We start from the raw sequence: 4,265 nt of genomic DNA on the forward strand, positions 1-4,265 counted from the left end.
AATCAAATTTATTTTTTAAATATTAAAAATAAAAACTTTAAATGTTTTGCTTTATTAAAAAAAATTTAAAAGTTCACGTTAAAATGAAATATTTTGCAAGGAATATTTTTCGATCTCTTAGGACAAAAGTCCATGATCTCACCCCTAACAAGGAAGGCGGAGCTGTAAATTATTTGGATATTTTGACACTATCCATTTTAACCTTGCACTGTTTTGGCAGCACAAAGTAGGAACCCTTGAAACTTCATATTGTACCTAGTGTTGGTGACCTTGGTAGATAAATAAATACAGAGCACAGCAACACTTGTAAATGTTCCACGTAGAGATTAGCACATTGGATCAAAAGAGATCCAACGGCCCGTAACAGGGAGTAGGCGCACCTTTTATTACTATTATAGTAACACGCGATGAGCACACAGCATTACATGAGAAAGAAAAGAAAAGAAAACATCATAAGATTTATTACTGATTATTCTCTACCGAAGCAGTGACTGAAGCTTCAATTCTTTATCTGATCCAACATGCTGCACACATCCTTGCTGTTAGGCCTGTCTTTGGGGTCTTCAAACGTGCAGAAGCAAACGATCTTGAGAAGCAGAAGGATCTGAACATCGAACCCGCAGCCCGCGAGCTTCGGATCAATGGCTTGCTTCGGGTCATCAGACGACACCACGTTCCTCACCCACTTCACCATGCTCATCTCTTTTGTGTACTGAAAGAAGTTGTCCGACGGCTGCTTCCCCGTCACCAACGCCCCCAAAACCACCCCAAAGCTGTAAATATCACACTTGTCAGTGAACTTGAGCGTCTGGTAGTACTCCGGAGCGATGTACCCAAACGTTCCGGCGATGTTGGACGTGGACGCGTGGGTGTTCATGTCCGGCACCGTCTTCGCGAGCCCGAAATCGGCGATCCTCGGCTCCATGTTGTCGTCGAGGAGGATGTTTGCGGGCTTCAAGTCTCTGTGAATGATCTTGGGACTGTGGTGGAAGTGCAGGTACCGCAACCCCGCGGCGATTCCCATGGCGATACGGTGCCTGTCCAACCATCCCAGCTCTCTTCTGCCTTCAGTCGCGGCTGTTAAAACATCCTGCAGGCTGCCATTCTTCATGTACTCGTAGATGAGGTAGTGGCAATCGGGGCGCGCCACAGAGGCCAGCATGGACAGAAGGTTGCGGTGGCGGATGTGGGCGACCGTCTCTAATTCCGACTTGATCTGCTTCATCTTCTTGTTCAAATTTTTCGTGTCTTCTTCCGTGAGACTCGCCGGATCGATGTCTGGATGGTGGATCTTCTTGATCGCCAACAATTTTCCGTTGCTGTCAGGCAATTCGGCTTTGTAGACCTCCCCACATCCACCCTTTCCGATGATCTCCAGCGAGGAAATGCCCTCCTCTGTCTCGAGAAAGGCTAAATGTTCTGCTTTCTTGATCAAGGGACTGTAAATAATAGGCCCAGACTTCTTCCTCCCTCTGATGATATTCACGATGGCCCGGACAGCGGTGGAGAAGGCGATTCCGGAAATTATTCCGACCAACGAGCCCAGAAGGAACCCCAATATCCAGAACTTGCGCTTGTGCGGGAACTTGGACCCCTTGTGGGGTTGTGAAGCAGGAGCAGGGGAGGGAGCCAAAAGAGTGGCATTAGTACTCGAAGAGGAGTTCTTGTTATGGCTCGAACCATCGAACTGATTGGTAGAGTTCGTCGAGTTCTCGACGAGTATGAATCTCTTCGGCAAGAAATTCTTGCGGGATCCAATCGATGGGAGCTCGCGGAGCCTGGAATTGCCGGAAAATCGGGATAGAGAGAGTGGCAACTTGCCATCGAGGTCGTTCCCGGAGAAATCAACCCACCGGAGCCTGGGGAAGGACGCCAACTGGGACGGGATTCTTCCGGCGAAGCGGTTTCCGAAGACGGAGAGGAACTCGAGGTTGGACAGGTTCTCAAGGAACGCGATCCCGCCGGAGAATCGGTTGGACGAGAGGTCGAGGAAGCGGAGGCGCCGGAGCGTCGAGAACTCCCGCGGGATCTCTCCGGACAGGCCGTTTCCCCGAAGGTTGAGGATCTCAAGCTCCTCGCACCGCCCGATTTCGGCCGGAATTCGGCCTGAGATTCCGTTGACGCCCAACGAAAGCTCCCTCAGCGCCTCGAGGTTTCCGATCTCCGGCGGGATGATGCCGCGCAGGCGCTTCGATTCCAGCACGATTCGGGTGACACGAGTGGCCGGAATCCGATCGGCGAGGGTCTCGCACGTGACTCCGGCCCAGTTGCACGGCGTCTCCGACCCTCGCCAGAGCGAGTAGAGGCCCAAGTTGTCCCTTAGCGACCGGAGAGCGTCGGATTCCGGCGAAAAAAGCGTGCCCGAGGCGAGCACGTGACCGGCCAGAGAGACAAACAGGACACCGAAGAAGGCGCCGGGCAGACGGTGAAGACCCATCTGTCCGTCGGAATCCAGCGAGCACTGCCACAGACAACAAAATTTTCGGCGAGCAATGTTGTGACGTCCAGTGTGAATTCTATCTTCGGCAGTGGTTTTATTTGAAATTTCAACCGTGTGAAAAAATTTGGGCTTGTGTGGACAACCGTCAAGATTGATTTACTTAGTGCCAGAAAAGTCTCATCGACGGTGGAGATCTTTTACTCAAGGGCAGGAGAGAAAAGTCGACGTTGGGTTTTGGCAAGTTCGAGGGTGCTTGGTACGTCAAATCAACGTTGATCCGTGGTTGACTCGGCAATGATGACGAAATAATTAATGGTTGGGGACGTGGCAGGATCAGGGCCCTTCGATGAAAGGCAAAGGGCGCATCGACGTGAGAGCTGGTTTGTCTCATGCGCAGGACGGTCAAGGCGTGACGTGTGGGTTGGGTGGGAAGGGTGGTGTATTGTCTCTCATTCAATTCCACATACATATCGTGTTCGGGGGTTCGAATGAACTCCACCTATGTAAGCACATGGGGGCTCATCCCGTCATGCAGCATCTGAGTCTGTTGGGGTTGCAAAGACTTAAGTACCTTTTCTTGCTATTCTTTGTCATAAGATGACGGTTCGATAAAATAACAAAAATATCTTTTATTCAAAAATTGAGAAACCACGATTCGAGAAAATGACAAAAAAGTCTTTCATTCAAAAGTTGGTAAATAACGGTTGATAAAAAAGTCCTCCATCTAGAAAGTTTGTTGTTAACTATTTATTAAACTCTTGCGCCATTTGCTGTAACAGTAACTTCTATTGACAACGCAACAAACTTTGCTGTCGTCTCTAGTCGAGGTTTTCGCCTTGTTTTTTATCCTGTTTGACACCACATTGTCTCCTTCTCATTCCTGCCTTGTGTTACAAAACATTCCAGTGTCTTCTCTTCTTTTTCATTGTCGTTAGACATTATGGAAGAAAGCAATGACGCACAAACATTCCAATCAGTGCTATTAAGGCATCGTGAGTAGCTTTCTATCTCATCATGCTATCGATGAAGAACACATGTCATCTTGTGTGCCATTAAGGTGTTGTTTTGTTATTGCAGGTAGATCTTGTCCTTACGATGGTTGAAAACTTATCGATATTTGTAAGACGCTGGGACCTGTTGACAAGAATGCTTATTTACAAATGCTAGGAAGGGCCTCTACCCATCAGGTATCCTCCATTCACTCAGTATGTGCATTGTATCTCTAACCGCTGTATTAGTAACATACTACCGATTTATGAGGTATTGTTGTGTTAGTTAATATTGATTTGTTTGCTATTATTTCCAATTTCTTCCGTATCGATTTGTAATATATTTTGCGATATATTTATCGACTTTTAAGATATTATGGTTTTGTATAGTCGATTTGTAAGTTATTATGTTGAATTGTCGTATCGATTTTCAATATATTATTCAATATGTATATCGATTTGTAAGATATTATATGTTTTGTAGTATGTATTTATAAGATATTTGTAGACAGACTTTGAAAACGTGTGTGCAGAAACACATTGTTACACGCATGTGGTGACCATTCTCTTATTCAAATCGCTGCTCAGTGAGCGATTTCTATTGAACTCGCTTCAGAGCCTCGTGGATATAATAAAAGCGTCATCGTCAACACACATGGATGACATGTCGTTGCTTTTATTGGCATGGTAAGTAACAACTCGATGCTCATTATAAGCAAATATCAAACCGCAATTGCTTTTATACTGTCATTCATTAAATCGTTTCTTTGACTTGCTTAACCTTATCGGTATCCGCTGTTATTTGCATTCTGATTAAATCGTAGTAAACGTATGCG

General features: G+C 46.3%; 1 pseudogene across 1 annotated transcript; it reads right to left on the reverse strand.

Annotated features, from left to right (window-relative positions):
- Nucleotides 1-259: 259 nt before the first annotated feature.
- On the reverse strand, nt 260-2,504 carry LOC149840737 (leucine-rich repeat receptor-like serine/threonine/tyrosine-protein kinase SOBIR1 pseudogene; annotated as a pseudogene). Its single transcript, XR_016431596.1, has one exon. The product of XR_016431596.1 is annotated as a leucine-rich repeat receptor-like serine/threonine/tyrosine-protein kinase SOBIR1 pseudogene (transcript).
- Nucleotides 2,505-4,265: the final 1,761 nt, after the last annotated feature.

Source organism: Nuphar pumila, chromosome 4 (assembly GCF_984573655.1).
Source record: "Nuphar pumila chromosome 4, dmNupPumi1.hap1.1, whole genome shotgun sequence".
Classification (NCBI taxonomy): Eukaryota; Viridiplantae; Streptophyta; class Magnoliopsida; order Nymphaeales; family Nymphaeaceae; genus Nuphar; species Nuphar pumila.